The sequence below is a fragment of the Otolemur garnettii genome, unplaced genomic scaffold (assembly GCF_000181295.1).
Source record: "Otolemur garnettii isolate 467f Iridium unplaced genomic scaffold, OtoGar3 scaffold00021, whole genome shotgun sequence".
Classification (NCBI taxonomy): domain Eukaryota; kingdom Metazoa; phylum Chordata; class Mammalia; order Primates; family Galagidae; genus Otolemur; species Otolemur garnettii.
The window spans coordinates 19042040-19052970 of NW_003852416.1; the positions used below are offsets into that span (position 1 = coordinate 19042040).

Below are 10931 nucleotides of genomic sequence, written 5' to 3' on the forward strand. Positions count from 1 at the left end.
GGCGCCGAGCCCCTAATCACTTTCTTCAGTGGATAGGGACCTCCCTGGTGATTGGGTGAACCTGGGATTTATGAGCTCACTGAGTACCTGTAGGAGGAAGCTGATTTCTCTTTTCTTCTTTTCCTTGTTTTTTCCTTCTTCTTCCCACAAAGAGGGGAAGGAAGTACGTTTTCTACTTCCCTGAAGAAAAGCAGAAGAGATGATCAGAGGAAGTAGTTAGCACTTCATGAAAATTAACTGAGCAGGGCCAAGGTGATGTGTTTCTCTCCTCCTTTCTCTTTCATTGTTTGAACAGCTCATTAAAAGCCAAGGAGAGACAGAGTTTGTGGGTATGGATGTGATAGTAGGGGTTGGGAGTGTCAGAGATGGTGAGGCTGAGACAGAAGGATTGCTTAAACGGGAGTTTAAGACCACCCTGAACAAGAGCAAGACCTGTCTCTACTAAAAAGAGATAAATTTGGCTCAGTGCCTGTAGCTCAGCGGCTAGGGCACCAGCCACATACACCGGAGCTGCAGGGTTTGAACCCAGCCTGGGCCTGACAAACAATGACAACTACAACCAAAATAAAATAGCTGGGCATTGTGGTGGGCACCTGTAGTCTTGGCTACTTGGGAGGCTGAGGCAAGAGAATCGCTTAAGCGCAAGAGTTTGAGGTTGCTGTGAGCTGTGATGCCACGGCACTCTACCAAGGGTGACATATTGAGACTCTGTCTCAAAAAAAAAAAACCCAAAAACTAACAAGTGTCATAGTGAGTACTTGTAGTCCCAGCTATGTGGGAGGCTGAATCTGCTGTGAGCTATGGTGACCCCATGGCATTCTACCCAGGGTAACAGAGTGAGACTCTGTCTCAAAAAAATAAAAAAAGAGGCCAGGCGTGGTGGTTCACGCCTGTAATCCCAGCACTCAGGGAAGCAGAGGGGGGAAGGGGGTGGGTATCACCTGAGCTCATGAGTTCAAGACCAGTGTGAGCTAGAATGAGACCCTCCTCTCTAAAAATAGCCAGGCAAGAGGTAAGACAATCTCTTGAGCCTAGGAGTCTAAGGTTGCTAAGAGCTATGAGGCCACAGCACTTTACTAGGGGTGACAAAGTGAGACTCTGTCTCAAAAAAAAAATTAAAAAAAAAGAAAATTAACTGAGCAATAGATAGCCAGTGCTATTACTTCATTTGCAAACACAGGGTCCTATACCCTTTCCTCGCAGCTCTGTATGTACATCTGTCACCTGTTTCTGAGGCTGTGCTGCTGTAAGTGTGTCAGAGTGGCAGGTAATCCCTTAGTCTCTGGTGCTCTCTCACCAAGCTATAGCAGCCTGTCCTGAGATGAACCACACGTGGTCTTCCTTTTTCACCTTCATCTCTTTGTATTGATGACACCATTTCTTCTGGATCAGAGTCACTTTCAGAAGACATCTTGAAATAAGTGAGTGTGTGCCTGCTTGTGTGGATTCTATCATTTCTATTTTTCTGGAGCATGGAGAAGTAGTTAGACACCTACTTGCTGGGTTTTTGGTAATTACTATGTTTCTTGAGGTTTTATATTCTATTCTCTGGTATTCTTTTTTTTTTGAGATAGAGCCTCAAGCTGTCCCCCTGGGTAGAGTGCCATGGTATCACAGCTCACAGCAACCTCCAACTCCTGGGCTCAAGCGAGTCTCTTGCTTCAGCCTCCCAAGTAGCTGAGACCACAGGCACCTACCACAATGCCTGGCCATTTTTTGGTTGCAGCTGTCATTGTTGTTTGGTGGGCCGGGCTGGATTTGAACCCACCACCTTAGGTGTACGTGGCTGGCGCCTTAGCAACTTGAGCCACAGGTGCAGAGCCATATTCTCTGGTATTCTTCTCCTGCCCACTCTTCTCATTGTGGCTCCCCTTCCCTGTAAATTTTTGTGTTGTTTTCTGGTAGAAGTTGTGTGCTTCTCAAGCAAGTCATAGTGGGTAATTGTGGTTGTATGGGAGATGGCAGAACTTGTGTATGGAAGAGGGCAAGCTCCATGAAGCTAGCAGAGCCTAGGCTCCTTCTGATGGTGGCTGACCTGCAGATTCTGAGGTAGTTATCATGAGGGTCTTACCTCTTTGGCATCTCTGCAGAGGGATATCAGAATATTGAGGGAGAAGGGGTATGGGAAGTTGCTTTTCTCTAGAAACTTTAGATTTGAGGGTACCCTGAGTCAGCAGCTAGAAGTCTTCAGCACCTGGTACAACTACTGTGTAGAGATGAAAACCCTAAGTGAAGTGGTTCACACAGCCATTAAATCAGGAACCCATATGACTGCCAAGTGTATTTGAAATTTTGCATAATTTCTTATCATTCTTCTGAAAGATTTGTATACCAAGTGACTTAGTGGGGAAAAAAAGGGAACTTCTAATTAAGCTTCCTTTCTTTGTGTTCCACTATTTTTCCAAAGAAAACAACATAATTGGCTTAGTGCTCATAGCACAGTGGTTACAGCACTGGCCACATGCACTGAGGCTGGTGCGTTCGAACCCGGCCTAGGCTTCCTAAATAACAATGACAACTGCAACAAAAAATAACTGGGCTTTGTGGCAGGCGCCTGTCGTCCCAGCTACTGGGAGGCTGAGGCAAGAGAATCGCTTAAGCCCAAGAGTTTGAGGTTGCTATGAGCTGTGATGCCATGACACTCTACCGAGGGTGACATAATAAGGCTCTGTCTCGAAAAGAAAAGAAAAGAAAACAACATAATTTTGTAGTTTGGGATTTCAAAAAATGTATGACAAAAATATGCCACCAGAAAAAAAAATCTATTCCAAAACAGTTGTGTATGTGGTGGGAGTAGGTTGAGTTAAACTTGAGGACTTATAAGGGATGGGCAGGTAGCTGCTTAGGGAAGGATCTCTAGGCTGAGCAGCTGCTTAAACTCTAATGTGAAAACCTGGCCTACTTCTAACACCCTGTGAGAATGCTTCCTTCCCTTCATCCTCTCTAAGGTGGTAGTTACCCAAGGAAGGTACAGAGTCAGCACTCTAGAACCCAGGGGAAAGGAGCCACCAGAGGCAAAATGACCTGTGGATGAGAGCTTCATTCCCTAGAAATAATTAGGGAAATCTCCTTACCTTATAGGAGTCCCTGCCCAGGCTGAAGGCCAGGAGGACATGATTCTTGGGAATAAGTAGGCTCTGGCAGCCCTGGATGTCAAGCCCCATTTGGAAAGCCATGCATACCTACAAGGAGCAATACTACATGGGTGTATGTGGACGTGGGGAGCTTGAGGCCCTACAGTTTTGCAGTAGGGCTGACTAAAGCCATGCTTATGTTCCATCCCTAACCACCACCATCACACTTCTGCCTAGGGATAGAAAACTCCCCTCTAGGACTCTAGGGGCCAACTCTGGCTGTACTGGGACTTTATATTTCAGAAAAAAGATAATAGGTATTAGGTGCTGTGGGAGCACTGTAGGCTATTTATGATATAAGTCCTGGGTTTGAAATTAATTGGATTGCAGAAACAACTTCCTTTTATTATTTTTGGAAACCAAATAAATACCCCCAAACCAAATTTAAAACCCCCAACCTTTCATCTTTCTCTCTCTTCTGGTGGCTTTATTTGCTGGGTAGTGAAAAGTGCTTTCCTCAGCCTCCTTTGGGTTGTCGTGCCAAACAAAGTGAGAAACCCAAGGAAGGAGGAAGCTGGTGCCAGAAGGGCTGGCCACTATCCCTCCTAGCTCTGCATCCCCTGCCCTGCCTCAGCCGCCTCACAGTCTGGGCCACAGCCCAAGCAAGCAAAAGCTCCTTGACCAGCAACAAGCCCCAGCTTTGTTGCACCTACAGGGGAAATGCTTTCTGGAGCCCAGGGATCTCCTCTGAGAATCACCTGTGCCTCTCAGCCTTTTGCCTAACCAGGGCCTTCTGGCACAGGGGCCCCTGCATTCCAGCCAGCAGGCTGATTGTAGGGAGTGGAAGGATGGGAGCTAGTAAAGGGGGCTGTGGTCAGTTTTAGGGGGCTCAAATTCCAGTCTGCCCCTTTAAAGGATCTCCTGAACCCGTGGCCTGGTTAAATTTGTCTTGTCTGTCATCAGCATTGACAGTAGCTTTCTGAAGTGGCCTGCGGAATAGAGACAGGGAACCTGAGGTCTCACTTCTTATCCCAGTTCCTGGTGCTTGGGGAGAGGAAGCATATAGGAGGGGAATGGTGCAGGTTCCCTTTACTAGGCCACTACCTTGATTAAGAATCCCAAATGACACTGCCTAGCCAGTGATGATGATTAATGATGAGAGTGACTAGCACTTATAAAGTGCCAACTAAATGCCAAGCATTATGCTGACCACTTTATATCTCATTTAATCCTCCCAGATAGGTCCCGTCATATCCTCAGTTTACATGTAAGGAAACTGAAGCTTAAAAGAGGTTAACTAGGCTTGGCGCCTGTGGCTCAAGTGGCTAAGGCGCCAGCCACGTACACCTAAGGTGGCGGGTTCGAATGCAGCCTGGGCCTGCCAAAACAACAATGATGGCTGTAACCAAAAAATAGCCAGGGGTTGTGGCAGGTGCCTGTGGTCCTAGCTACTTGGGAGGCTGAGGCAGGAGACTCACTTGAGCCTAGGAGTTGGAGGTTGCTGTGAGCTGTGATGCCACAGCACTCTACCCAGGGGGACAGCTTGAGTCTCTGTCTCAAAAAAAAGAGGTTAACTAACATGGTCAGAGTCACATCTCTTATAACTGATACACCCAGAGTTGTTGAGTCCATCTGGTTTAGAGTCCGTGCTTTTTTCTCTTTTTTTAAGCATGCCCTTGGTAGAGCGCTGTGGTGTCACAGCTCACAGCAACGTCCACTTCTTGGGCTTAGGCTATTCTCTTGCCTCAGCCTCTCAAGTAGCTGGGACTACAGGCACCCACCACAACACCCAGCTATTTTTTTGTTGCAGTTTGGTTGGGCCCCGTTTTGAACCTGCCAGTACCCTACTCACTGAGCCATAGGCACCACCCAGTCCCTGCTTTTTTTTTTTTTTTTTTTTTTGAGACAGAGCCTCAAGCTGTCCCCCTGGGTGGAGTGCCATGGCATCACTGCTCACAGCAACCTCCAACTCCTGGGCTCAAGCGAATCTCCTGCCTCCGCCTCCCAAGTAGCTGGGACCACAGGCGCCCGCCACAACGCCCGGCTATTTTTTGGTGGCAGCCATCATTGTTGTTTGGCGGGTCCGGGCTGGGGATTTGAACCCGCCACCTTAGGTGTACGTGGCTGGTGCCTTAGCCGGTTGAGCTATAGGCGCCGAGCCCAGTCCGTGCTTTTTAACTGCAGTGCTGCACTGTCTGCTTCCCCATTACATGCTGTACTCTCTCATTTGGGAATAGAACTTGTTGATTGTCTTGAATAGTTTCTAAGTTTAAAAAAAATGAATTCAAGACTTGATTCTCTGGCTGGATCTTATACTGCCTAGGGATAAGGTTAGGTGAATTTTGTTTTTATTGAACACCCACACACCTATCATAGGGCTATCTTGGAGAGCCATCAGGTGCTTTTTGAAGGAATGAAGCCCCTGTCTGTGCATGCCTCCTGCTCAGGAATTACCCAGGCAAGGTCTCTTTTGTGAGAGGGGTGGTCATTCCCAGAGCAGGATCTTCTGTTTATCCTGGGGAGGTAGCTTCTGAGTGTGTCTGAGGGAAAGGTGAAGGGGAATGGGTGTCCCATACAGGTGGAACACAGGCTGATATAGAGGTAATAGGAAGGAGGGAAGACAGAGTCTAATCCAGATGTGCCTGGGGAGCCAAGCCAATTGTTCTGAGCAGCTTGTTTCAGGAGGCTCACAGCCTCCCATCATGCAGGCTTGTTTCTCTCCCGTAAGCTGTGTGGGCAGGGTTTGGTTTCATATCTCTGAATTCTAAGTATTAGGAGTAGTTACCCTTTGCTTTGTAGACTTCTTCTGTAGAATCACTGAAACTTTTTTGCGAGGCCATGGGGTGGGGTTGAGGGTGAGAACATTAGCTCCTAGCAACCAGCCTAGGCCAGTGAAAGAGTGAGGTGAGGTAGCACATCATATCTTAGCAGTGTTCATGGCTACATCTCAGTGTTGGATAGACAGGTAAAGTCTGACCTCACCACCACCTACAAACCATATGCCAAACTGCTCCAACTATCCATAGCCATAGTTATGCTTGAATATAGTTCGTCTAGGCTGTCAGAGACGCTACTGCAGCAGTTCTCAACCTGTGGCTCATGACCCACAGGAACTGTATTAAAGTGTCGCGGCATTAGGAAGGTTGAGAACCACTGTTCTGCTGCATGCGGTGTGGTTTTGGATGGTAAATGCATGGTCCCATTTCTTCTGGCATGACTGGCGGGCAACCTGAAAGGGAGGGTTGTGACCAGTAGTAGCCTGTGCAGTGCTTTGTTCCTTTTCATCAGTCTGTGTTGCTGGATTATATAATGTTATTAATAGAGTAGGCTTGGCAGGTATCTGGTTCTGGAGTTTCTAGATGAGTCTCTGAAGCTTTGTGTCAAAGACAAGAGGTTGGGAAATCACATGGGGTAACTCTGGTCATCTCAAATAGCTTCCTGGGTACTGTCTTAGAACTCTATTATAGAATACTAGATCATAGAAATGTTTTTTCTTTTTTCTTTTTGAGACAGAACCTCAAGCTGTCCCCTTGGGTAGAGTGCGTGGCATCACAGCTCACAGCAACCTCCAACTCCTGGGCTCAAGCATGTCTCCTGCCTCAGCCTCCCAAGTAGCTGGGACCACAGGTGCCTTTGCCACAAGGCCTGGCTATTTTTTTTTCGGTTGCAGCCATCATTGTTGTTTGGTGGGCCCAAGCTGGATTCGAACCCGCCACCTTTGGTGTATGTGACTGGCACCTTAGCCGCTTGAGCCACAGGCGCTGAGCCTGTTTTTTCTTTTTTAAGTTGAAAAATATTGTCATAGTGTAACCGTTTTCCCATTTTATTTTTTAAATTTTTTCCCCAAAGTCTCAAAAACTAGATAACTAATATTTATAAATAAAAATAGAAGATAATTTAAAAAAACAGATCATGCCAAATCTTATAGATAATAGAAAAAGAAGAAATACTTCAAATTCATTCTACTTCATCTGATATACCTGATATTAGGATTGGAAAAAATATATTATTATAAAGGGAAATTATAAACATATTTTAATTATAAATGAGAATGCAATATCCTAAATAACATATTGACAAGTTGAATTAAAAATTATTGTTCAAATAATGTACTTTAGTCAAAATTAAATCCAATTTATGTGAGAATTAGTCACTATTATCTTTTCTTTTTTTTTTCCTTTCCCCTATTCCCTCCCTCCTTCTCTCTCTGTCTGCTCTCCCCTTCCTCCACCCCCACCGTATCATTAATTATCCTTGTATCGAAGTTGAATACATAGGATTCATGCTTCTCCATTCCTATGATGCTTCACAAGAATAATGTGTTCCAGGAGGCGCCGGTGGCTCAGTGAGTAGGGTGCCGGCTCCATATACTGAGGGTGGTGGGTTCAAACCCAGTCCTGGCCAAACTGCAACGCCTGCAGCCAGGTGTTGTGGCGGGTGCCTGTAGTCCCAGCTACTTGGGAGGCTTAGGCAGAAGAATCGCCTAAGCCCAGGAGTTGGAGGTTGCTGGAGCAACTCCACTGCACTCTACTGAGGGCGAAAAAGTGAGACAGTCTCTACAAAAGAAAAAAAAAACCCAAAACCCTTCCCCCCCATTAAAAAAAAAAAAGAAGAATGTGTTCCACCTCCATCCAGGTTAATACAAATGCTGCAGAATCTTCATTTTTTTTAATGGCTGAATAGTATTCCATGGTATACATATACCACTGCTTGCCAATCCATTCCTGGGTTGAGGGGCATTTAGGCTGTTTCCACATTTTAGCGATTGTAAATTGAGCTGTGATAAACAGTCTAGTACAAGTGTCTTTATAATAAAAGGTTTTTATTTCCTTCTGGATAGATGCCCAGTAATGGGATTGCAGGATCAAATGGGAGGTCTAGGTTGAGTTCTTTGAGGTTTCTCCAGACTTCCTTCCAAAAAGGTTCTATTAGTTTGAAGTCCCACCAGCAGTGTAAAAGTGTTCCTTTTTCTCCACATCGCACCAGCATCTACAGTTTTGAGATTTTGTGATATGGGCCATTCTCGCTGGGGTTAGATGATATCTCAGGTGGTTTTAATTTGCATTTCTCTAATAATTAGGGAGGATGAGCATTTTTTCATATGTTTGCTAGCCATCATCTGTCTTCTTTAGAGAAGGTTCTGTTCTTTTCTCTTCCCCATTGATGTATGGAATTGTTGGCTTTTTTCCCATTTTACAGACAAGAACTTTGAGGTACCAGAAGGTTGTAGGCTTGTCCAATGTTAGGCAGCTTGTGAGTAACTGAACTGTCACTAAATGCAATCCTACCTGGCCCCAACCCTGTATCCTCTAGAGTACCACAGTCCTGCTTGCCTTGGCACTTGCCCTGATCTGGGTTCTGGGTGTCTTCACCTGGCAATTATCTCAAGTCTTCATTCTTTCTCAAACAACTCATTTGTCAGGTAGTCCTTATGTTCTGTTTTTCATTTTTGTATTTTTCAAAAAACTGCTTTTCTCTGCAAGGTTGGGGAGCTTCCGTAGCTGGTTGTGAAAAGAATCCAGTAAGCGTGCTTGCTACTGGCTCTCTAGTTACTTCCATTGCTGAAGTCACTTGCCAGTCTTTGCATACCTTGGCACTGACCCCAGATAAGCCACTTGTTGCTCCCACCCCGTGCCTCCCAAGTATTGAAACTACTTCTAAGCAAAGGACTCTCTAGGCAATAGGACTGCTGTGGTGGCAACAAGTAGAGTTAAGTGTCACAGAATCTATCAAATTCATTCTCCTAGGATTCCTGATTCTGGGGTATCCGTGGACGCTCAAAACATGTGAGCTCCAGCCCTAGGCCATCTGGGGAAAGCTAAGTGCCATATATCCACCTCCTTTGTCCCACACTGGCTCAGGTTCAATCCACTGTCCTTTCCCTGTTCTTTTCTTCAGAAATTCAGGGCTGTGGCACTAAGTACAGATCAACTATCTTGAGTGCCTCCATCTCCCAAAAAGCTGTTTGGGGTTCAGACTGACTGGAAGGCACAGATTGGCAGAATGATAATTTAGGTGATAGATGACAGCACCTTATTCTCTTGTATAGGCACAGTCCCAGCTGTGCCCACTGGCCCTGGTCTGGTTCACTGCAGGGCCCAATTCAGAGGCCTCTTTTGTTTGGCTTATACAGAGTAGTCCAGCTCACCATTCCCACATGCCAGAGTTTCCCCACCATTCACTGGGAAGGCTGAAAAGCTCTCAGCTAATTGCAGTTGGGCTGAAAATTACCACTTCCCTGTGTTCCCCTGCTGCTGGGGACATTTGTGTCACTGCTGTATTTAGGGGGAACAAAGGCTCCCTGTGGGGAGAGCCCAGGTACAAATGTGGGATGGGGGAATAATTGTGGTCTATCCAGGTGAAAGCCCCTGTTAAACTTCAGTAAGTCAATTAGGCTTGGGGGAGAGGACAGAGACCCCCACAATAAACTGTTCCCACCAAGCAATTAAAGAAAATCATTTTAGCTTTGAGCAGAAAAACTGCTTATTAGAAATTTGTACCCCCCCACTTCCCTACTACAGCCCTCCCCTTAGGGATGAAACAACAAAACGCCTTCCTCAATAGAAGTGTTTCTCCTCCTTCCACTCATTGTGTGGCCTGAAAGTACTTACCATGGGAGGGCAGTGGGAGGGATGGATACAGGCCAAAGGGGGAGAAAATCACAGGGCTTAACACCTGGGCTGGTGCAAAAGCACAACTGCCCAGTAGAGTTGAGTGAGGAGACCCCTGTGGGCACAGTGTTTCCACAGGCTATGTGTATATCTTGCTCGTGTGGGATATAAGTGTGTCCGTAGACTGCTGTCTGCTTCTCAACATAAATAGAAACATTATGCAGTGCATGTGTTTAGGTGAGGCATCCTTCGTGCCCCCTTAACCAAAGGGAGCAAACACAAGGCTCTGTGTGTGTGTGTGCGTGCACATACTATCCTCAGAAAGGATGGCCAGGCTAAGACAGCCCAGCTGGGCATGCACCTCTTCCCAAGGCTGTGACTGGGCCCATATCTTCTCTTCTCCCAGAAGCCAAATTCCAGCACCTGGGAGTAGAGCCATAGCATAGCTTTCTGCCTCAGACAGTAGGTTAACTGAGGGCTGAATAGCCAGCAGCCACCTCCTGGTCCTGGCCTAGGAATGGTTTGCAGGGAATAAGGGGTGGACATGCTAATCTCTACGGTCTTGCTCTAATTGTGGCTTGGTTGGGGTGAGGTATGGAGACTTTCTGAGGAGAAGCACAACTTGGAAAGATCTGATTTTATGTTATCTGGGGAGGATGGCAGGGAGAAAGGTTGACTTATGTATCAGCAGTCTCTAATTTGGTAATGTACATGTATGCATAGATAGGTGTCCCCACAGATCATAAGTAATATAAGGCACCACACCCTAACCTGCCCTATATCTTGGCACTTTAGAGGAGGGCCTGGTGGCACTGATGGTGGGCATGGCATTGAGTCAGGCACTGCCCTGGTCCCCATGCTTCCCTGTGGCTCATGCTGTGTTTGGCTTTTATGCCAATGTTCCAAAGAGGTGAAATTAAACATCAAGGAGTAAACTTTTCCCAGAAAGCAAATATGCCAAGTTGTTTGTCGACCAAGGGGCCTTAGGAGGTAGAATTTGGTGCCTACAGGCTGGTAATAGGGAGGTGAGGGTTGTTGACAAAGTCCTGAGCAGGAGTGTGGAGGGGAATTTTATAGAGACCAAAGGTTGGTTGGAATTTGGATTTTTTTTTTTTTTTTTTTGAGACAGAGTCTCACTGTGTCATACTCAGTAGAATGCTGTGACATCACAGCTCACAGCAACCTCAAACTCTTGGGCTTAAGTGATTCTCTTGCCTCAGCCTCCCAAGTAGCTGGAACTACAGGC

At 46.2% G+C, this 10931-nt stretch overlaps 1 protein-coding gene across 3 annotated transcripts in view; it reads left to right on the forward strand.

Moving 5' to 3' along the window:
* FBXW4 (F-box and WD repeat domain containing 4) overlaps positions 1-10931 on the forward strand; it is a 109604-nt gene that overhangs the window by 64233 nt on the left and 34440 nt on the right. The window lies entirely within an intron of this gene.